The sequence below is a fragment of the Syngnathus floridae genome, chromosome 5 (assembly GCF_059516105.1).
Source record: "Syngnathus floridae isolate MCC-2025c chromosome 5, RoL_Sflo_1.0, whole genome shotgun sequence".
NCBI lineage: Eukaryota > Metazoa > Chordata > Actinopteri > Syngnathiformes > Syngnathidae > Syngnathus > Syngnathus floridae.
Window position 1 is genome coordinate 809597 of NC_142417.1, and position 24132 is coordinate 833728.

Sequence of the window (24132 nt, forward strand, 5' to 3'; positions counted from 1 at the left end):
ACAATAAAGGCGCTTCTCAATTTTGTGATTTGCTGTGTCACTGATGGAATTCCGGGATGGGATCCAGTGCAATAATTACAAAGATCTTCTTCTCACCAGTCGAGAAAATCTGGATTCCTGATTAAATATTGACTTCGGATCACCTCTGCTCCATCCAATCAATAATTCATGAGCGATCAGATCTAGGTGGTTGTTGATATGTTTGCAGAAATGATATAAGTTTAAATCAACATGTGCTCAGTGAGAAGAGTGTCTGAATGTAAAGGATTCCTTTCTCGATTTTTTTCCCCAAGTTTGGCTTCATTACATTCAATTTGTACCTCCATTCGCCATCTGTCACATCTTTATTACGTTAATATCTCGATGTGATACCCTCAAAATGAAGTCATTTCATATTACGGTCAAAGGCAAATAATTGGCAACTGGATATTTGAACAATTTGTTCAAGCTTATAAGATGGGCCGTTATGACAAGACCGGTTGAAATTTGCCATCAACTGTGTTTCTCGGAGACAGTGTCCAAAGAAAAGCCGCCTCCCTCCCGGTGCTGGCTGGCCCTGACTCGTGCTGCAGAGCCATGAATTTTTCATAGCAGTGTGAAAAGGTTGATGATGAGCAGGGACGGCTTCTTAATGCGCTCCCTCCAGACTGGCAACAACATTTACAGCATGCCACCGTGGGCCTGAATTGCAAAGAGCCATTGGTTGCCATCACTCAGGGGAGTCGACGCAGACATCTCAGACACGCAGTAAAGAACTGGGGGAAAAAAACAAGCCACTTTCATGAAGGAGTTTGAAAGAGCTTCACGGGAGTGCGCCGAGGGTTAACTCAATGCAAGCGTAACCTATGGCCTTCTCGCAATGGCGTTGGTCTAAAGGATGCTGTTTTCACCATCTCTTCAGCAAGAGTAAATGCATTTCTCTGGAGACATCCAAGAACAAGAGTGATACAAAACACAGCCGTCTTATAGCTTTAGCAAAATACTGACAGCTGCAATTTTTTGCTTGTTTTCTCCACAGGCCAGGACCCACTGTCAGGGTGGAAGAGTGCAAAATGCAGACAAAGAAATGTTAAGCTGAGAAATGAAAACAACACTAACATGACGGTTAGATTGAAAAAAAAAGGTTTCATTGTCTCATTGTATTGTTGCATATACACAACAAATTGATGACTAGTTTTGAAATCAGAAAGAATAGTTTGTTCAAATTACTATAAAAAGGGTAACAAAAAAAGGAGTATTCATTACACATGCCAATTTGAAATTTTGGCACAGATTTTAGCGATGTGGAAATTTGCTTCGCGGGCCGCTTCAAATAGTATGGCGGGCCAGATCTGGCCCCTTGGCCTCGGGTTTGACACGAGGGAGTCTTTAACGTTCTCGAGAATGGACAGTGCAACTTCCATATGGACGTATCCACTTGTCAAAAAGATACGTTTACCAAAGAAGCGAGTGAATTTGGGGCTCGCACGCATTCTATGTAACAAATGCTGGGCTGTGCTTTGAAAGAGTTAACTGTTAGCATTGTCCTGTGAACACAAGCGGAGAATGGGAGCTGTGTAGATACGGGGCTTTAGTTTTGCTTTGACAAAGTCAAACAACAGCTCTCACTTATCACACCAAACAAGATGTCCTCGGTGCCTGAAAAGCATTAAGCTCCACCATTCATGCTTGAAGTTAATTCTCTCCCAGTTTTTGCTAAATTTGCCAAGCTACGGGGATTTACTCCACTTTTCAAAAGGCCGCCCTTAGCGACACGCGTCTGATACATGTCCTGTCGGCAGGAAGCGGCTTCACGCTCGTCGCCCACCACTTTGATCAACATTTATACTCGTGCGAGAAACGCCAAGAGAAAATCCCTCCAAAGCATCATATTAGCCTGACGTCTGTTATTGGAGGCAGTTGGGGCCCAACGCCGCAGTTCTCCCTAATGGGCACTCAGTGCAAAATAAATGTGTACCTTCCCAGGAGCGTGGAAGTTGTGGACTAATAAGGAAGTGTGGCACTTTTACCTGCTGTGCCCCCGTGCGGAGCTCCCCGAGGAGGGATACAACCTTCAGCTCGAAGTGACGGAGTGTTAAAGGGCTGCGATCTGCAGAGCAAAGCTCCTACAAACTGTCGCTTCTTGTAGCATTTTTTATGACTCATAAAAACAACTACTGAAAGAATGACAGAAAAGCTAATATATTTGATTTCCCCGGATGTCGAATGTCCTAATGAAAGCAGGCAAAGCGATTTGATGCTCTACTCATAAGTGATTTAGCCAGTCCGGCTGTAGTAGACATCAAATGAAACGATGCAATTCCTCAACAGTAAGTCTCCAGAAAGAAGTTATTTTAAATTTATACTGAGGTTGTGGTCAATGGTTTTGCAATGGGCAACATCTTTCGTATAAATCCCCACAACTTTGTTTTTTCCCTACCGCACGTTGCAGTGCAGAAAATGCCATAATTTCCAGCCGCCCTCAAAATGATACACTCAACGCCTACTACTCATCCAGATCGTCCAAGCCTGCCAACGCTGAAACTTTGACTTGAATATAACCGTAAAACTAACGCATCCGTCCGTCTCTCTGTGGGAATCCAACTGTCACTTTTGGAATGCATTATGAATCAAGCTTCATCAATAATTGGTGAGCAAAAAACGGAGGAAAATCCCCTGCAGGGCAGAAACAGGAAAACCACAAAGAAGAAATATCTTTGCCTTGTTTCAAAACTTTGTGGTGGAATTTTGTTTTCAGAAGACCAGAGTCATTTAGAGGGCTTTCTTAATAGCAGATTTCTGAACGTTAATTAATATCTCATTTTGGCACAACGTGGACTGTTAAGTGCGTCACACATGCTCTGATGTATTCTGACGATTGTTGGCTCGGAACATGCTGGAAAGTTAATGGCTCCATCAGCGAGATGTGCCCAGATTTGGGTCACAGTGTCTGCTGGGAAACATCAGGACTATATACACCGCACTGTATCTAGATTTGGAAACAGCAAAAAAAAATATTTTGTCTCGCCAAACCATTGCAGTCAATTGGAAGATGGATTACACCATCACTTTCAGAGCTAAAGCACAGCAACAATGCAATGTTAGCATTGTCCGCATTTCCAGCATTTGGACAAGATAAATGAACAATAAAACGCAACTTAAACTTTACTAGCTTGAATACTTTTCTCTTAAGTATCCACATAACGAAGCAGGGAATAAAACACCGTCCCAGAATTAGATGTCAAAGACATCCATTGTCTGTTGGTGCGCTCGCTGCTCTGTGATAAAGTGACGTCTCATTGGCGGCATCAAGGTGGCATAAAAAGGTCGGTCACAGTAATCCACACCGTATATCTACTTTCACATTTCTAGGACACTACTTTAAATCACCCGGAGAATGTCTTTTCTGGCTCTTGCATCACTCCAAAACTGTCAAAGGTGAGATTGCAAAAAGTAATCACCGATTAGCAATGAAGACACGGTGGAGCAAAGTTCAAGCATCCTTTAAAACCATTTTAGTTTTACTACAATAGAAATAAAGTTGCTGGAGATGGGCCATTACTCATTTTTTAATGTTTGATTTTAGATAGAGAAATTTTTTTTGCATTTCAACAAGTAAATAAAGATTCATTATTATTTATTATGAATAAATTATTTATATTTAAATTTCCGCCAGTGCACACAAATCTGTCAAAAAGGGACCGACACAGCAGCCAAAAACATGCCCCTGTTCAAATACTAACCAATCAGCGCAATGGCCACCCATTTTTGTTAAAATGACAATAAAAATTGAAACAATGGCTGAAAAGTCCGAGAGGAACCTACCAGTGTACCAAATTCATAATTCCAAGACCAACACAACAAGAAATCATTACAGGTGAGGAGCCAAATCCTACCGAATAAAATCCCGAGCGACGAGGTATCTTGAACCTACACCCGTCGTCTTCATGTAAGACATCAGGAGAACGGACACATGTCTTAAAGCCACAGCCATTGATCAAACTCTGCCACCATAGACAGCTTCACAATGCTGTGACATTACGTACGACAAAAAGAGGGATGACAATTTGACACAACCATTAACGAGTCCAATATTGTTGTCCATCTCACACAATGATCCTATAATCGTACCTATTTCTTGCTGTCGAGAGGAACGCGTCTGAAAAGACATTTCTCGCACAGTATTTCTTTCCGAGAGAAGTGTGTGACATTTATATATTTCAAAGTTGCGGCTTAGAGGCAAAGCGACAGTATAATGCATTGCCTGGTCAATATGGCTTGACATTGCAATCCCCTTGCCGCCGAGTCCTAAATTCACCTGGTGAAGTTTTGTCAAACCAAAAGTAGAGTGTCGACAGAACAAATGCCGGATACCTTTTCGTTTTTTTTAAATCCTAACCGGGGATCGAACTCGTGCGACTAGCATGAAAGTAAGTAGCATGTACCATTAGCTCACCAGTGCTAAAAGTTTTTCAATTAAGACTGTTACGAAAACAGCCCTGGAGTCTTACAATGAAGGTGGGCGGGATCAATACAACGCATTTCCCGAATGCTTGTTGCGGTGCCGGTTAATTTGCTTAATGAGCGTCGCAATGACTAATTCTGATGCACATTAAGGAACACGTTCTCCCAATTAACGCTTAAATCCCATCAGGCCATTAAGTGAGATATTACATTCTCTCTGTATCCGCTTTTTGTTAAGTAGAAAATCGGGGCAGCTAAAGAGTATTTGTCACAGCAGCGATTTCACGATAAATCACAAAATGATGGATCATGATTATTTCGAGTTAAAATAATCATTTGAAACGTTAAATAAGTGCCTCCTTGTTATTCCACCTCTCTCTTTGTGATGGGTGCGCACACGACGACAACAATGAGGCACTCTAATATAGCGGTAGGTCTAGCTAGCTAGCTATCAAACCGTGCATCACAATTGTATCGGTAGCAAATATTGCTAACAATCGTGGCCAAAAAAACAACAACAATTTGATCGATTAATTGTCAAAGAGGCAGAAATTAATGGTTGTGATTAATGAGCAAATCAGTTCCTGGCAGAATTCGATCATTCCATGTAACATGTCATTTCCTATTACATCTTGTGTAACAGATGTTGCAAAGTCTTTTTTGTAAACATAATCAGTTATGTAATTCTCCTTTGGCTGCACTTTCTACTTTGGATACAAGTATTTTTCACCTATTCCCAGAGTGAATTTTCTATTGCTACATTAAACAGTGTGGCGCAAACACAAAAAACAAGAAGTACAAAACATAAAAACAATTTTCCCTTTGAAAACAAAGAAGAAGAAAAAAACCTTGCCCATTGGTGGCAATATTCCACCGGAGCCTTTGTGCCAGAAAATATCTCCGACTGGTCTGCTAATGTTTTTATTTAATTGCCCGCGTGCAAAAAGAAACACGGCTGTCCACTTTGAGAAAGGTTGCTACGACTTGTCATTTCAATCTGCAATAATGAGGATAATACTCCAACAAAAGCAAAGTGAAGTGCAAAATGATGTTTGAACATTTGGCTGCTCCGGGTTTTAGCATTAGGCTCGAGGGTTTTGGATATCGACGTAATAGTCCACTGCTGTCCAATGATTGTAGCGCTACAATCATTTCCCAATTTGGTGAAAATGTCCCTGAACCATAATTGAATCATGTCACTGAATTTCATATTAAAACTGAAAGGAGATGCTTGGAAATTACTGGTTACGTGTAGTCAAGGCAAAGAGTAAAAATATGTAATGGGAGGAGAAAAGGATGCTGCAATAAGTGGAAATATTTATCAAGAAGGCTTACAGCTGCCATGGCAACCTTGCCCTGCTGGACTTTGTCAAATGAATCTTTTGCACTTGAGAAATCAATCCGATATGAGGCCTATCCCAGTTGTGTACCACCTCCACACTTCAAAACACCTTTAGAGCCAAAACAACATTGCTTCTCCGTAAATGTCTTTCATCCTCAGGTTAAATACTCCACACCAGTCCACTCCAAATGTAATGGAACGTTTTTTGTTTCATCGCGAAGACATTTGGGATGAATAATCCATTTTCCAGGTGATGAGGCCCTTTTTGGATGTGAAAGCAACCAAAGCGAAATTTGACACTGCATTGTCTTCAGTGACTGCCAAGGCATACTGATGCATAGTGCAGCAGGTGAAAGATGGAGATGATTTTGTCACAAGGCTGATTGTGATGGATAATGAAAAGGTCAGAAGGTACTGCAGGGAGAGCAGCCGGCTTTATAATACCTTGTTAAGCGTGGCCGTCTGTGGAAATTGTTGAAATTACCCACTTAACTTTTGGGTGAACCTCGGTCAAAAGGCAACGGGCCCTCACTATTAGATGGTTTAACATATCACAGCTTTGGTGCTTTGCACATTCTTCCGGCATTGGAGCATGTTTGCTTTTAAAAGTGTTTACAGGGGGGGAGAACGAGGCACCGAGCGAGTCAAAGAGGCGTCATTAATAATTCAGAACGCCTCACTAGGAGGACTTATGTTAAAACACTGGCGGCGCTAGAGTAGGGGGCTGCGGGGGCACTGCCCCATCCCCCTGTAAAATGCTTGGGTCAACACCAGGTCCCAGACCAGATAATTCATTTTGGAATGTTTGTTTGTTTGTTTGTTTGTTTGTTTGTTTGTTTGTTTGTTTTGGAGGGGGGGCTCCACGTCACTGTTGCATTTCGCCTCCACATGCGCCACCTCTCAGCAGGATTTAGTCGCCACTTTAATTTCCACCTCTGTGTGCAATCAACCAATTAAGGCGGTCCAATTAAAACCCAATTCCAGCTGAGACCAGCATGCTTTGTGCCTAATGGTTATGTTGTAATTAGCGCCAGAGGTCCTCGTCTCGGGGATGTACTCCACTCAGTTGTTAAATGAACACGCCTTTCCCATCATTTCTCGTAGGACCCTTTGAAGGTATCAATCTGGTTGGGAAATTTCAAAGCAAACTGCGCCGCCACAGTATAAGAGCGCCAAACGCTCATTTCAATATTCACCGCTCGCCGAACCAAAACTTGTCAAGTAGAGATGGCGGAGATATGACAAGAAAACAATCCACGCTTCATATTTAAGCAATTCTCAAAGGACGGCCACGTTTTATGAGGTCGTATGATTTTTAACGCTCACGTGTTTTGGAGGCCGTTACACTGCAACGGCCAAATGGAGGCCCAAATTACATTTTAACCTTTCACATGTGTGTTCCGCTAAATGATGAGTATTGATTTGCCGGTTTATGTAGCTTCACCTGCGCTGTGCCTGAGATAATAAATTCCCAGGGGGGCCACTGGCAGGATATTACTGTGCTACGACCCCCCCCCTTTCCCCCTCCCCTCCTGGTGTAGAGGTCAGCGTGAACAAACAGGCTAATAATTGAGATAATTACAAGCAGGCATAAGCAAAAAACACACATCGCTGCTTCATTGTCGAGCGAGTGAGAAATCATGGTGGCGTAGAGCGCGCCGCGTGATCAAGTATGATTTATTGATCAGCCTTCTTGTAATGTGTAATGCAATTGCGTTTTATTGCTTTACATATAGCAAGTGGAATAAAACATTTTGATGGGGCCGCACGAGTGCCGTGAGATAAAGAAGCGAGGAGGAGTCGTCGGGGCTCTCAAGCAGCACTTGTGCTTGTTGTTGCGACGTGATTAAAATAAAGCGGAACCTCCTTCCGAGTCTCCGCGCTGTGAGCATTTCAATCGGTAGCTTTGTCAGAAGAAAAATAAAAAGCGACTAAAATTGGAATGCGAGCATAACCGTGATTAGGTTGAACAGGAGCCAAGCGTGCTGAGAACTAAATCAGCGCTTTTGTTTCTCAGGGAGACGGATGGCGCAGGAGACACATCGCCGTCAGGCCCGGCCGGGAAACTCAAGCTCGGCAGAGGTTTGACAGCAGAGCCTTGGGCAAGCGTGAGGATGGACTCGCGAGAGGAAGGCTACGGCTCGACACGACGGGGGATGGAGAACTTTTGTGAAAGGAGATGGGAGAGCAAAGGGAGAGAGCGAGAGAGCGGACGGCTTTCTGCAGCCATCTGGCCCGTTCACTGATCCAGAACATTGACACTGGCTGCACAGGGAGACAAGAGGAAAGAGAGCAGAGAAGACAGTTGCCTGATCTGAGGCGGAGAAGAACGAGAAGGGGACAACCCAAATAAAAAGTCCCACACACAAGATGTTTATGGCGGCTAACAAAAGAGAAAAATTATTTCTCCCATAATTTCAGAATGACAAATGAATGCGTTCTCCTTGATGTGACTTTTGAAATGAGATAAGACTCCCAATTAGGATTTAGTTGATGAAGATAGCTCCGCTCGACCACATCACTCAGCGATTAGCTGCGGCTGGGCACCGAGCTGATAGTCGTTGACACACAGGATAGAGACAAGGTGGCATATCTTGTCTAAACAGATGGCAGGAGTCTGCCCGCATGAATGAATACACACACGCGCGCACTCATACACACGCATTTGCCAAAAAATCAGGAAAGCTGAATGAGTGGAAATCACTTGAACACTATATTGCAATTGGATATGTCATTGTTTGCGTGTTTCAGCTATTTTAATTTAATTTTTAAATTTATTTATTTATTTGGGTACAATTTAAATGGAATTTATTCATTTGTTTCTTTATCTATTTATTTATTTAGGTACAATTTAAATGGAATTGAAACCTAAAATATAGACATATTAAAATGGTAATGTCAGAAAGAAGACACTTGTCATATCTCAACCAGCAGTCACAATAAAAAGAGTTTCACAGCAGAGTCTTGCACGGAAACACTCATAAAGAAAATATTTTTTCTGAAACGAAACATTCCGGGATGCCGGTAAATAAAGAATTACTTGCAAGTAAAGTCGCTATGATTGAAGATCTCACAAAGTTCCAAATCCTTCATACGGATGAGTCTTGTTGGAGATTAACTCACAAACTTTGCAAGTTCTCATGATGCAGCTAGAAAATAAAAGTAACAGATAAGTTCTGATCCATGTCTGGATCCTGTCTTCCCCTTCACATTGTATAAGCAGGCAAAGAAGAAAAAACATATTTTACATTTAGACTGGTGAAATCCATTTGCATTCATGTCTCATTTTTTTCGTGTACGCAAGCAGACCTCCACGCTTCAAAATGACCTTCCGATTGTGACATTGGGAATTGTCGCTGTCACTGTTCTCCACCTCCCCTGCTCATGTGGAAACATTTGGTCTTTGTGCACGCTGGCTGGCTGGCAGCGTTCAGCCATGTTCCCCACCCCTGAAGGAGAAGCAAGCTGGTCCCAAAGTCGCTGAGGCGGATTAGTCTGTCCTCTCGCTCTCTTTCCCCCCCCCCCCATCTCCGCTCGCCGTTTAAGCGTATTGGAGGGCATGTGGAGCAACAACAAGCTTAAAAGTTAACGCGTCCGTCCAGGGACTTTGCGTCATTCTTCGCCTGTCCCATAAAACTCGTCTTCCCAGTGGCATTCTGAGTCGATATTGCACAGGTCCATTTGGGAGGACGGGTCAATAAAGAAAAGCAAACAACACGTTGATCATCTAGTCCCAGAAATTAAACACGAGCTGCCATGGCCAGACTTGTAACCTTGGACAAGAATGGTGTGACTAGAGTACATTTTGAAAAAGAAATAAATACGATAAGCAACAGAAAGAGGCTGAAGGGCTGAAATACTCGATTTTCACAAATCCAACGCCGCATAAATATGCGCGGAGACGTGTTAGACAGGGTGTCGGTAATTTCACAGCTGCGCCGTTGTGGGCGTGAACACTCCAATCAAAATGTCTGCTCTCATTCCCTTTAGTAAATGTGTCGCAGTCACATCCCTCATGGACGCATATCTGCGGAAAAGGACGCAGCGAAGCATGCGTGACGGGAGCATTGTTGCTACGCTCGGTCACTATGGCAACAGGAAACGTCATCGGGTAAATGAGTTGGTGAAAATGGATGGTGACTTAAAAGATTTCTGCAGACTTCTTGTATCAATCGTCTGCTGTGCTTCTAAACCTCAGGTGTCCTTTGCAACGCACCATTTGGCTCAGCAGCCAAAAGTTTCCCCGTCAAGTAAATCAACTTACTGCACCACCGCTAACCCAGGTGTTTGTCTGACAGATGTTTTTTTTCAATTTTTTCTTCTGTCACTTTCTCCGTGGCAAATAGGCAGAATCGCACATGGATTTCCTCCGCAGGTGGGCCTACCCGCATTGTTGCCGACAGGAGCCGGCCGGGAGTGATTGAAGAGCTCCACAAAGAAAAGGGCATTTTTTACAAAGCCAGCCGCTCACCTGTGAGGAAAGCAGCATGTCGGACGGATTGCGAGCTGGCGTGTGTTGCCAGGTGAGCCCGGGCTTACGATTTTACGCACGTGTTAACGTTTTGGTGCTGGCAGCCAAGGAGCGAACGGCTTCTCAAAGGTGCTCCAAAATGGATTTTTGAGTGAAAGGAGGGAAGGGAAAATATTTGTCGTATTCACAAATAAGTTTACACATTTCAAATGTGTTGACATTTGTGAACCGGCAATTGTCCCCATATTCAAGTATTCGTAAGAAAATACAATGAATATGATTATTTGGCATATTTACAATGTATTATATAAGCCTTTAAAAAACATGACATGTATCTTTTTCAGGCAGTATACTAATATGCTCGAGTAATATACCATAATAATATCAAATAAAATGTTCAGGTTTGACCGTGTTTATTTATTAGATGTCTAAGGGTCGAGAGCAGTTGGAGCGCTACTAAAGTCGGACCCTCCTAATTTCCAAAATGATGGAAGAAGCTCAAATAAGGCTCTGGCCGCTTTGGACGCCAAAGTGTTTGACACATCCAAAAGCGCTTAACACCAAAGTGGTCCTGTGACTCATGAAGACTAAAAACAAAATAAAACTACCTCGACATTTTGATTGCGCAGAGTGGGGGCTCTCTCTCCGCTGTGCGGATTGTGACACATCAAGTGCTTCCCTCCCATTTGCGGTGACACATTTGGCCGCTCGGGGCACCCAAATGCCACGGCGCCACATTTATTTTTGAAACAAACTCATTTGGACCTTGCTGTTTGCTAACCTCCGACTCCGCTTCTCATGTTCCGGCGTGGTGACAGTTGTTCGGATGTGGGAGGACAGCTCCTTTTGCATTGTAGTTTTTAAACCCTTGAGGTGCAGCTCTAAACAACCATGATGTGTAACATGCCATGTCCCTTTTTTTTTTTTTTTAAAAACGGCCTCGGCATCAGAGTTAAGCAGCCGGGGCAGGAGTAGCGGCGCTTAACAACGACGGCGTCGCGCTGTGGGACAGCATCTGCTCAGGTTTAGCAACGTCAGGAGTTTTAGCGAAGCGAGAGGGTCATTTTGGGCATTTCTTTATTTTAATAGGCTCTATGACAGGCCTAATCAGCTCCCCCAGAAGAGATGATTCAGCAGTTGCAAAATAAACAAACAAGAAAGCTAATTAAGAGTGGAAATCTTACAAAATGCCAAATGAAAGATTCAGCTCATGTAATGATGACGGTAATTTCTCACAAGCGTACCGGTGACTTCATAAGCATTGAGTCAAGATGGCCCCTGAAGATTTCTGGTCAAGGAAACACTCGTGGTTAACGACAACAGGCGCTATTAGCGAGGGGTCAAGACGAGACACGCTTGCCCGCACGTGCACCTCCACGGCATGCAAATGTGGCTAGACGCGGCGCCACTGTAGTAAACATGAAAGTGAGAGCTGTTCCTTTCCTCCCTGCTGATAGCAGCAGTTGTTTGGGAGAAAAGTGAAAGCACACAACATCGCGCCGCTGAAGCACCTTTGTACCGTCAGCCTCTACAAATTACACCAGAGTCTCCCCAAAAAAAAACGACTTAGTCAAAGCCAAGAAATCAAAGTTTGCAATCGTATCTGCTCATTTGTCATCGCACGCTCTCATGCGGTACTATTTGTATTTTTTATGAGGTGATGGAGGGCACCCCATTGATTCTGTCCTTGGTGTTCTTTCTTTTTTTTTTTTTTTTTTTTGTCCATCACAACCCAGTCCAAATGCTGGCGGGTTGTCGCATTTGTCCTGCTGTGCTCTCCGAGTGCGGCCACCTGACATGGGCAGATATGAGCAAGTGTGCGTAATGGGGTCGTTTATTTTATTATTTTTTTCTAACCACGCATTTCTGCTGTGCTACCGTGAAGTAAAAATATATCAGTCATACATTGATGAATTGTTTCAATTAGCGGGAGCTGTTACACGTCCCGAGATTATGATGTTCTGCCACCGCGGCCTTCTCCAAATTGCATTTTTAAAAAGTCCTGTGATGCTTATGCACATGAGCAAATAACTCAACGTGGTTTTGTTGGACATGTATTGTGCCCATGTCGATTCCAGTGACCTGGTGCAAAACATGAGCCCGCTTCAAAAAAAATACGACACTTTGAAATATTGAAAGGGTTCCCCGTTATGAGTAAACAACGTGATGAGGATCCAAATGAATTTATCACTTGAGTGATTACGCAATAAAGATAATGGGCACCCGAGGAAATTTGACACACATGCAAAGCAAGATAAACGGTCCTAAAACGGTGAAAATGCCACATAAAGAGAAATTGAAATTGGAAAAAAAACATGTCTTAGATTTCTTATTTCTAACTGTTTCTTCGATTTCAAACCGTGAATCATTTGAACTTTTATGAGTAACATGGACAATTGGCTTTTGCGTGAGCTGTGATTATAAAAGAGTGGAAATCAAATTGCCTCCATGCGTCACATTTTGCCTGGCTGACTTTAATGTGGCCTCGCGTTGGGCGGTTTTGTCTGGCTGCTCCGGATTCCGCCTCCAGTTCATTTCCAGGCGGTTTCATAGAAGGAGAAAATCTTGATTTGTAACGCTTATGACTTTCGACTTTTCTACTTGATTCCCCGTGTGCAAACTGTCAGACTGTTTATCTCATGTTTTGTGACTTTACATGACTTTTATCCTTCAAAGTGTGAAGCCCCATCAGACAATATTTACAATCAAAGAGAAACTAGTTCTTATTAGATGCTAATATGTTTTGATTTGCTTTGGATTGGAAAATGTTAAGTGAAATCCATTTTTAAATGGAATATTTGAGTATCGTTTGAAATAAAAATTTGTTTTGATTATGATAGCATGCTGCCTAGCCAACCTTGATAAATGGATCGTTGACGTATTTAGAAAAAAATGCAGTTCTTTCGTACCCTCTACCCAAAAGCAGCCTCGTACAAAACCTCAATAAACGGCACCCGATTGTTTTTCTGTCTTTTCATGCGGAAGCCTGACGTCACTCATGCTGGTACAAACAGCAGCCGTTGCACACTAATTGCTTGGCGCTCGCCAAGAATGACTTTCCAGTTAATTACGCTCATTAGGCATTGCATAAAGGGTGTGACCCCGCTGTTCATGGTCACAAACGCACCGTAATCAATATTGCCCCTTTCGCAACGTGCGTGACAGAATTGTAAAGATTGCTAGTGCAGCTGAGTGGGCGTGGCCGCCTGACACGGCTGCAGGCGCTCCGCACGTGTCACACACACACACACACACACGCCATGATATCACAGCCAAACAATTCACTTTGCTTTATTTAATTCAGCAGAAAAACATAACACAAGTTACCTCGGGGCACTTTGTTCGGAGCGGGTGTAAAAGCACACTCCTAATGTATTTAGAGAGGCAACAATGGAAAGGGGAGGGAAAAAAAAAAAAACCTACTGAAGCAGACACGGGTGGACGGCCACCCATCCATCCATCCAACGGTTCACGCTTACTAATGTCTCGTTTAGTGTGTTCAAAAGTCATTATTCATGTCGTTGAATTGTGTATTATGAATTATTTTTGCACATTAATCACGAGCGACTGCGCATCTACAGCTAGTGTTTCGTGGACGCATTTAAGAAGAAGTCACCCGAATGCCCTCGGGATTTGGCCAATACACTCAAGCGCGAAAGCAGTTTGGGTCTCTTGAACGTCTTTGGAAAATGCTTGTGATTGATGCTTAACTTTGTCTCTAGAGATGCGCAGTTGCAGTTAAAAAAATATACTCCAGAGGTTTTTGCCCTCATTAGCATTCTCCTGAAGACTGCCACTGAAAAACACTCGATTGAGTGAAAGACATTTAACTGGCCTAGTAACTAAAAAATAACCTGTAAATCAGAATCACTCTTTTCCCGAAAATGAAGCGCCGTGATTTTTATCGCAAGTCTAATTTTACAAGCAAATCCAAGAAATCTTCTCATTTCCATTCGGCAGACTTGTATGTTAACGAGAGCCGGTAAGGACCGCAGTGCGGTGTACGTCATCAACAAGCTAATTAGCGCCTGGAATCCAATTTGCTTGAAACTGATTGATGAGCTACTAAACAAGGGAGCATTTTACAACTCAACTGTGTCTTTCCGTCGCCATTTGCCGCAATGCTGCCATACCTGGAAAATTTGATCCTGAGTTTTAAGTGTCTTTTTTCTTCTCACGTACGTTTCTGCTCAAATGCTTGCATGTTTTTTTTCCATTAGAGAAGCTCAATTGAAATGACAAAGCTTTTGAGCAACGGGTGATGGTATTCCATCCTGTCACTTTGTGCTTACTTGAAGTCTTATCTGTCCCCCGTTCACTTGACCCGCGACTATGGGTAATGGAAACATCCCCTGATCCTTTTGCTGTATCATCCAGGGAGGAGGATGGGGAACATCTCCTCCTTGAGCGGGTGTCACGCCTATCACGGCAATCCTTGTGTGTTGTGGGCATTTTGCGGGGAGATACATAGTATCAAGTTGAATTGAAATGAAACGCGTTGGGCTTAAATTGGTCAGGAAATGTCCTTGCAGTAAGTGCCATCATATCATAAAATGCAATATCAAAGAAAGCCTGTGTGCACTTATAGTCCAATACTCTGCTGTATGAGTTTCTCAAGATGTAAAATACATTCAATCCAAAACACTTGAAGATATAGATATACACGCGCGAAGTGAATCACGACATAGGCCACAATATTAGGCACGTCTGCACAAGAAAGCATTTCAATGGTATTCACATATGTTGAAACAAACTTAATTCCCCCCCCAAAAAAATCAATGTATCTAGATTGAGTGTATAGTATGTGTAAATAAGTAGATATGTGTATAGAAGTAAATGTGTATATACGTACATATTTATAAATATGCGCATCTAAATATGTGTATATAAATATATGTATAAATATGTATAGAAGTATGCATATATACATATATGTGTATATATGTATATATAAGTATGTGCATATAAGTGGAAGTGTATAAATGTGTATAGAAATATATGTGTATATATATATATAAGTATGTGTATATATTTGTATAAGTATGTGTATATACTACTAATATATGTGTATATATGTATAAATAAGTAAATGTATGTTTATATAAATATATGCATACATATATATGTATATAAATATATGTGTATATATGTGTATATAGATACAGATCTAGATAAATAAGAGATAGGTGTGTGTATTATTTTTATTATTTTTTTTTTGCAGAGTCCAAGACAGAAAGCCGTTCTGTTCTAAAACACCTTGAGCGAGCGTTTCAGTGCATGGCTCCTTGTTGCATTGCCTTCAGGGCACAGTGGAGCGAGCGGTGACATCTGTGTTGTAGACTACATGTGTCGTGACTTCCTCGGTCTCAGGGGAAGACGGGCCACAGTGAAAACTCCATTCAATCCAGCCTCAGCCACGCATCACCGCAGTCTCGCACGCTTGCACACACATGCAAACGCTCACCGATGTCCTTCCTCACACATCATTTCTACGCACCTCTCCGTCATGTTCCGAGCCCTCGTTAGACGCTTATTGATTGCTTCTCTTCCCCTATCTCGGCCGCAGCTGCAGCTCTGCATGAACTGCAGCGTGGAAATAATGTGCAGGTGCTGCCCCCTCAAAGTCACAAATGAAATGACAAAGAAATAGAGGTGCGTGCGTGCGTGCGTGCGTGGGTGCGTGCGTGCAATCACACTCACTGGTCCCCACACCACAAACAAGTATGAGTTTATCAAACTGACTTCTAGCCAAGAAAAAAACGCCTCAACAGGCAAGCATCAAAACCATATTCTCCTCTTATTGAATTCCAAGCAGCTGCAGGGGCGGGGGCAGTGGGGGGGTGTCACGGGGATAGTGATCCCCTTCATCCTGCTCACGACGGCGCGTCCCGAAGAGGTGGGCGTGAGCGAGCCGTCTTTGTGAATACCTGATGAAGCGTGAAAGGAGCGGCGCTTTTCTGTCCTCCTACTGGTCCTCCCTACTGCCTCCCATCTCACCCTTGCAGTCAACAAACACACGGCTCCCCCCCCCCTCCCCTCCTTCCTCTCGCCACAGTCCCGAGAGGGCCGCTTTGGCTAAACAAGAGAATGGAATATCTGAGAGGAGGAACATGAGAGACCTCGGAATAGTCATGCAAAACTTAGAATGAAGGTATCGGCCGTTAATTGTATGTTCAAGAGAGGTGGTCTTGGTGGTGGTGGGGGGGGCTGTTATGAGTCATTGCTGGCTCCTAATTGAAAAGCAGCAGGAGGCGAAATGGCCGCATGGATGCACACCTATGGGCTAGTTTCTTCAAAGAAATTCATGTGCAAAAAGCTATTACTGCTCAGCAGTCATTATGTTCAGAAAGCAATAGTGCCTGTTGAGGCCAAATCATTAGTTGATTGGGTAATTAATATGAGGAGTTCGCAATTTTAGAAGAAGAAAAAAAAAAACACTTATTCGTTAGCGACACTAGTATTGGTAAAACAATCTGTTAGACAAAAATCATCTCTCTCTGGTGCCTTTGATTTGATTAGTAAGGGGGAAAAAAAACACGTCCTTTATGTGTCAATCATGTTCCGTGCACATGCCACCACACGGGCGGGCCTTTGCTGACTTACATCAGAAGGGAGAAAAAAAAACTGCCGGACTCGCTTAATTTTACAAACACGATTGAATCGTCTGCAATGACCTTGATACTTTATTAACATGTTGTGATGGCTTTCACCGAGCAAATGAATCTTAGATTCGCTTCCGCCTAGATGTTGTATAATATTCTGACATAATTTGTTTTTGGAGTTCTGCTGTGTGCAGATTAAAAAAAGCCAACAACAACACAGGAACACGCTTTCCTCATTAAGCTCACCTACCGTGCAGTTACGTAAGACTAAACACTTAACTCTTGGCAAAAAGAAATGCAACTGAGCACATGAGACAAAACGTGACGCAAATGTTTCCTAAATTGGGTGCACGCCCAGCATCACATTCAGAAAGTGTTAGTTCACCTGAGGCTGCTGCTTCATGGAATAGGAGGAAAAAAAATTGGCATTCTCACGCCCCCCCCTCCCAACTGTACAGGTTACCAACTCACACTAATGGCATAAAAAAAATCTTGATCTCGCTTAGACTTTCTATATCCTCTGAAGACCAGTCATATAAAGCAACTTAACTGGCAAACTAGCATTATTATAAAATTAGAAAGTAAGAAGAGCAATACCATTTGTCACCACAGGGGTCGGTATAACGTTTCGTTTCTTCCATCGGCCTTTGTGTTAAAAACTGAATCTTTTTTGACAGCGTGCATGTCAACGCGAGTGTGTTATTTTTAAAAGCCTGAAGGTTCAACCTTGGGACTGAGAGGTAAAATGACTCATTACTGTCCAGACCAAGTTCACACTTCAGCGTGTAAACTCAGCGGGAGAGCGTGATGCCATACAGTGGCAGTCAGATCAGCCGCCCTGCAGCAAAGCATGATTTGCCTTTGAATGCACCTTTCACTTCCCGACACTGATGTTGAGACTGTAAGCAAAAAAACAATCAAAGTCAGAAAGATGGAAAAAGATGAAAATAAATGCTTCCGACTCACTCTCATGCTGAGATTGGGGATTGAAGCATTGTGTAATTCAGCTTGAGCCGCGTGAAAGACAACAACAAACCTCTTCAGAGGCCCCACGTCATCCCTCTGGCTGCGAGAAATGGATGTGCTTCATTTCGCCACCTATGATATCTGCGGGGGATTCCAGCCACCTTCCCGCCAGGCACGTGCCGCTCTATTAAAACTGTCCATCGTCTTTTTTCGGCCGACTTACGAGAGGCCCGAGAGTCGGGGGAGTTCACGCGCGCTGTCGCTCAGCTTCAAGATTGCATCGCTGCACAGCAACCGCATCGAAGTTTGAGCGCTGCGCGGTGTAGTGAAAGAAAGCGGGATTTTTATCTGGCGGACTTTTGGACAAGCGCTCCGCAGGGACCACCCTTACTCACGTATCCTGAAGGAATGTAAACGTATCAAAAAATAGAAATTTACATCAAACTATTCCATCCTCTGAAGAATTTCCAGGAAACCAGCCAAGAACAAGTACAACTACATATTTTTAAGCTCTAGTTCTGGTCCAACATTGATGACCTTAGACAACACGAAAATTCTACTGAAATTCCCCTCAGTAACCAGGAACCACAGTAAACAGGCATTCAAAAAAAAAAAGGGATGTCAGGTGTCCTCTCCCAGAGTCATAAATTTGCATGATGGGTGGTACCTTGTTATCATATTACACGTTGGAGGCAAAATAGCGCCGATCGCACGAGCGGTTATGAATCGCAGACCTTTGTGGGTGAACAAGCATAAACAAGACAGCCCGCCCCGCCGCTGCCTGACTTGGAATTCGTTTGCAAACTTGCACCAGCAGGGTGCATAGAAAATGCTTCCACATTCACCTCACTTATTTATTCATGCAGAAAACAAGGCTCCAAAATAGTGAGAGGAGGAGGCTAGCTGGCATGGGCAAACCAGGAAATAGCTTTCATTTGCTTTAAAATGCGACTAGAGCACATCATATGAAACGGAAAAGTATACCTATCATTTCCTGGTTATAGTTTCAGCTTTTATTCATCTAAAAATGTGTGGTTTTATTTCTTTTTTAAAAGAATAATGGCTAACATCTGCTGCGCTGTTAAGTCTCACAGCTGCCCTAAATATGTCACGGCGGCACCAACACATATCCCCCGCGGGCCAGTATCCTTCCCCATGCTGCACCAGCGAGAACATCTTTGAAAACGCCTCACACCCCGCGCCCCAATCCCTCGCCTTCCCCTTCCTTTAACTTGCAGCTGAGGGCCTTTTTTTTTTTTTTTTTTGCCTTGGACATCCCTCAACACACATGACAAGATGAAAGCTGACTGAAAGCTATCTCCCTCGAGTCAGGGTTGAAGTAACAAGGCAGCCAATGGGAGAGTAAATGTGCCCATTTGTGGGCTCTCTAAAATAAGATCTGATATTGTAACACAAAATAATGCCCGGCGGTAAACAATTCCACAAGTTCAGTGCACTAAACTTGACTAAACTCAAACGCATCAAACTATGTAGCTAGCTAGCTAGCTCGATCAGAATCAAGCTATCTTTTTTTTTTTTTGGTCACACAAACACACACACACACACACCGTCAAATGCGGGAATCAAACTCACTACACCATCAGCGACTCCCATATTGAGCTATCTAAATCAACTAGCTAGCTTTAGCTATCTAGATCAGCTAGCTCCATCCACCCATCCATTCGTGTCAGTTTAGGGAAGTGAAAACTGTACTGCGGGAAACCCCCGTGACTCTCTCAATGCCTCCGAGATACATTCATTAGTAGATATTATGTGATGTAGTGGAGGAGACATCTCAGACTATTTAGCTCAACGAATCAATCTGAAATCTGAACGTGCTTCTGCCAGCCGAGGAGGCCTTGACAGCCCTGACCGCATGCAAGTGTCATTTCGCAACCGCCTCCAAGTTGCCGTTAATTCTTAAACGCACACTGCCAACTCCCCGCGGTTCATCGCCTCCTGTGTTTATTTTTAGCATGACCCAAACCAAACATTGATCTCAGACGAGGAGGCACGGGGCAGAGCCTAACTAACTATCAGCGAGCTACTTTGCAGCCCTCGCTCAGTAGGATACCAGTTTATCCAGCGCAGCATGCGGCCATTGTTCGATCTGCTCGGCGAGTGATGCACCGAGGCCGACCGCTTATGGACTTCATCAAAACAGGAAGGAATAATGTTAAGGCGTAGTTGGGGGCTTACAGTGGGAAGTTACGCTGTAAATAAGCAGTAAATTAGGCGGCTGGTTGGGGGGGGGGGGGGGGGGGTGAGGAGCTATACAATCACCTAGGTGGCCTCAGATTTGTTTTCCAAGCCATCTCTGTGGCTCCCTAAAGAGAAGCTCATGCTGCAGTCTCTGCCCTGGTGTTTGCTTTGTTCTCTTTCCACCCTTTTCTCCCCCACTGGCTCTTTACTCTCATTCTTGGCAGCGTCCAACGTATACTGATGAGCTCGCTCGATGAAACTCATCGGCACGTAGAGCACGATGCGATTGTCACCTTTACAGCACGTTAATCACGGACGTCACTGCCTGCAGCTTCTTGTTGTCTCGGACGATTCCCCGATGTGTTTTGGCTCCCGCATTGAGAGTTGTGTCAGGTAAGCACAGTTGTGCAGTCGCAAAACACTTGAATGCGATTTGGGTGAGTGACATCGATGTCTCCGCAGTATGTTATTGCTAGATGCCCCTTGGCATTTCTTTGATAACGGGAATGCCCGTGGCCATCGCCCCGTCGGCCCTTTGCGCATCCCCGAAGACGATTGTTTTGTTATGGCAGCCAAATGGAAGAGAAAGTGGTTGGGTTGAGTGTTTGGATTCGCTATGCTCAGGATAAAGTTCCAAGATACGCTAACAGTTAGCCTAGCTTCTTTTATTTGTTCTTCTTTGTTTTATGCTAAGGATAAACTTCCAAGATAAGCTAACAGTAAGCCTAACTTCTTTGACTTGTTCTTCTTTGTGTTCTCCTGCAAGCTGGAAATCCTGTTGCACCTTGACGCCTTCCAGAGGTCAGTCTTAGTATTGCAATTGACGTGATTGAAGGGACGCTTGAATACAACGCAGTTTATTTTACAAATCCTCTTTCACATTTGAAAGCTAATTAATGAGGAAATGTGTAGAAACTAGTTGGCGCTGCTTTGTAAACGAACAAGATAAATGAGTTTCGGAGTTCAGGTGTTCAGGAGCTCACGTTGAACTCCTCGAGTAATGTCCTTGTGACAAATTTCCCCTTACACTGGTTAAAAAGCATATTGAGCTTATCAGCGTGACCCAGATAGATGGTCGACAGGCGTTGCAGAGGCTGTTCCTGTGCAATTCCACTAAGTCATGCCCACCAAAGAAAAATGGAGGTATTCCGCGGTGCTACATCAGGTTCGCAAGACCCTCCGCTCCCCTGAGAACTGAAGAAAGAAAATCCAGTTACCATGGTGGCAAAAACATTGCCCCTGTTAGCCTGAAGAAAAAAACGTTCGGAGCAATCCACTCAGAAACGATGGCGCGTAAAGATAACCTCGTGAGGCAGCGGCTTTTGTGACAAAACATGTGCGTGTTAACAGCAGTCAAATTTGTCATTTCTGCAGAGGGTAAAGAACGACTCAGTGCAGAAAGTACCGCTAGTGAAAAGCTAACCTGTCGAAATAAATCTGGTCGTACGGTGCCTCGTCGAGCGTGCACCAGATGAGTTGAGTACAAAGTTTGCTTAAAGGGAACCACGAGTAGCTACAGAAGGCTGGCGTGCCAGCGTGCCAGCGTGCCACCCTCTCAGCTTAGTGATGTGAAGGAGAGAGTTCATTTTTTGAACTCTGAGGCGAACGACTTGTGACGTTAATGAAAATGTTGCCCGAAGGTGAAAAGAACAAAGTCTTCTGTGAGGGCTCAAACGAATGCAAATTGACATCACCGTGACTCCTATTACAGACCAGACATTGACCCTGCACATGAAGCAAGCCTTTGGAAAAGATTTGCATAAATCAAGCAAAAAGAATCAGAAAACTAAGATATAGGTAGATATATATATATATATATATATATATATATATATATCGCGCACACACACACACATATTAGCTTGGCTATGGTTATTTGCATTGTCTGTTAGCATCAAGCTAAGTGGCCTTTGTTTCCTACGACAGTATACTCAATTGTTGACAAATTGTTCACTCTATGCCAAACTGCTGCTCGCACAACAAATGGTCCATTGTATTCTTACGCCTGTTTTTATCGTATTGATTTGGCGTTCAAATATGATCCCGATCAATTATACACCATTTTTTGCTCAGCGACTTAACTGATAAACGTCAGTAAATACAATGTGTGTGTGTGTGTGTGTGTGTGTCAACGAGTGAACGACAAAGTCAACCCCAAAGGAGAGATGACCGAGGAGGTCCCGGTGCACAATAGCCTCTGATTTGCCGAGACTACAGGAGGCAGTTAATTTGCAGCAATAACACACCTCCGAATGAGCCAGAAGCTCTGAACGGCACGTAGCGCTCGCTTGCAATGCCACCGATTGGGCTGTCATAATGAGGGAAGGAGAGTGGCCATTAATTCCCATCAGGATTACATCCTGTTCATCCTGTCTAATATAATGTACTGAGCAGGGAGGAACACAAGCTGTGGATGTGTGGGAGCAGAAATGGTGACTCTATCCTGTGAGGATTGCGCACATGTCAAAGCAAAAAAAGAAATAATAACCCACCATGTTGCACCGTGAGGTCGCCAGTTGAATAACGTGAAGGTTTTCTTGAACTGTGGATGCAGTCAGACTTTTATAAATAACTCGTGTACATTTTTCAAAAACACAAGATGGCATTTGATTTAAAAAAAAAGAAAAAAGAACAATGCACTGGGTTTCATAGAAATTTGCAGGAAATTTTAGTAGAGCCCATCTAAAAATACATAAATAGAATAATGAAAAAAAATCACTAAGGACTTCTTTGCATGATATCGTCTAACAATGAGCCGAATCTTATTGAATCGAATCATAATCGCACTGAATCGCACCCAGTGGGTACACTTGGAAATGTGCTGTCCTTGAATTGTGTACACCACATTGAGTGTGGTAGCAACACCCAAAAAAAAAAAAAAAAGCTGGGGAGATATAAAAGAACTCAAGAAAATGTGGAAGGTGAAGGCAATGGCAGTGCTAAAAAAAAGAGAAAAAGTTGTGATGTCAAGTCAATTTTTTTTTTTTAAGCATTTAACGATTGAAGTGCCTCTAAAGCAAGCAAACAGAACAAGTTAAGAAGCTACAGCACTTGTTCATTTTGGTGACATAATTGGTACAAAACAAAGTTCTTGCGTTAGCGAGGTGCACGTTTAATCGAGTCAGCTACTTTATAAATAAAACAAGGCTATCAGCAAATTTTCTGCATATTGTGCTGCTGAGTGACTTTGGCCTGTAAAATATGTGGATTGCATCATTCTCATATGATTTACTTAACAGGCAATTATTAAGAGTAAAATATATATAATATTTAATATTTAATTTATATTATAATATTTTAAAACAGATAATTAATGGTACTTGATTGAAATATTACTGTATTCTAGTTTATCAGTGATGGGACATTGTGATTTCCTAGGAACACAATCAGACGACAACAAGAAAAGACACAAGTTGTCTCTGGGGGGGTTATTTTGTTTTGGCTCATCCAAGTTTATTTTTTTTTCGCAATCACCATTTCATCTTTCCAAACGTAATTGAACCTTAACCTTACTTAACCCATGAGCAGCGGCGAGCTTTCACGAGCTTTTGTTGATTCATTTGTCTTTTTTGCGAATGCTGATAGGAAAATAGGATGCCCAGAGCTGGGGTTTATTTAACAATGGCTTTTCAGTCCCATCTCACTGAACATTATGGCCGCTGCTGCCACCGCCGCAAGCATTCAATCTCCCTCCGTCCAGCGTCCTGTTCGGGCTCTTAGTGAATTTTAATTTGCTCATATTATCATTTGAACATTTTGTACTTTCCTGCTCGTGTTAAAGTTGAGGCGCTTTGCCAATAAAAAATATATGGCTAGAATGCAATCAGTAGAGCAAAGACCTCCAACAAGGACAAACCGTTAGCACGCAGGAGTGCGTGACTTGTGTTTCAGTGACTTGGGTCGCACTTTGTCTGGACAATAGAGGGCGTGAGAGAAAGAACCCTGAAATGATCAAATGTCATATCTGGGCGGACACACAGAAACCATCTCACGAGACTAAGATCTTACTTTGAGAGAAAGGCAGGCTCTGACCTGGACTGGTCACTTAGTTAACGCGTTGACTACCATTGACGCGTCAGAGATTCATTTTAAGCAAATGAGTTAAT

General features: G+C 43.1%; 1 long non-coding RNA gene across 5 annotated transcripts in view; it reads right to left on the reverse strand.

The window, feature by feature from the left end:
• Nucleotides 1–24132, reverse strand: part of LOC148397309 (uncharacterized) — a 157842-nt gene that overhangs the window by 113904 nt on the left and 19806 nt on the right. The window contains exon 5 of one of the 5 annotated variants that reach the window (XR_015858601.1): nt 565–755. The exons of the other annotated variants lie outside the window; for them this stretch is intronic. This is a non-coding gene — a long non-coding RNA (uncharacterized LOC148397309). Of the gene's footprint in view, nt 1–564; nt 756–24132 lie in introns of those variants that run through there. 5 annotated transcript variants of the gene reach the window in all.